This window comes from Penaeus monodon, chromosome 24, assembly GCF_015228065.2.
Source record: "Penaeus monodon isolate SGIC_2016 chromosome 24, NSTDA_Pmon_1, whole genome shotgun sequence".
Classification (NCBI taxonomy): domain Eukaryota; kingdom Metazoa; phylum Arthropoda; class Malacostraca; order Decapoda; family Penaeidae; genus Penaeus; species Penaeus monodon.
Window position 1 is genome coordinate 37,812,628 of NC_051409.1, and position 239 is coordinate 37,812,866.

The 239-nt window shown below is 31.4% G+C and overlaps 1 protein-coding gene across 1 annotated transcript in view; it reads left to right on the top strand.

The window, feature by feature from the left end:
• The window catches only part of LOC119588964 (cGMP-specific 3',5'-cyclic phosphodiesterase-like), a 71,727-nt gene that overhangs the window by 36,997 nt on the left and 34,491 nt on the right, over window positions 1-239 (top strand).

The window sequence follows — 239 nt, forward strand, 5'->3', positions numbered from 1 at the left end:
ATACATATATATACGTACATATATACAAAAAGTCTATGTATGACCGCTATGTATAAAGATCTTCCCCCTCAGTTGACTCCTTTTTCCACTCCTTTCAATGTTTACTTAATTTAATTGGCTTTTCCAAAAACATCAATTGTAGCAAGTCTACAAATACAGAACAAAAAAAATCACCATAAAAGTGCCAAATCGTCTCTTTTATAAATTGTCTGAATATTGACGTTTTCTCTCCCTCTCTT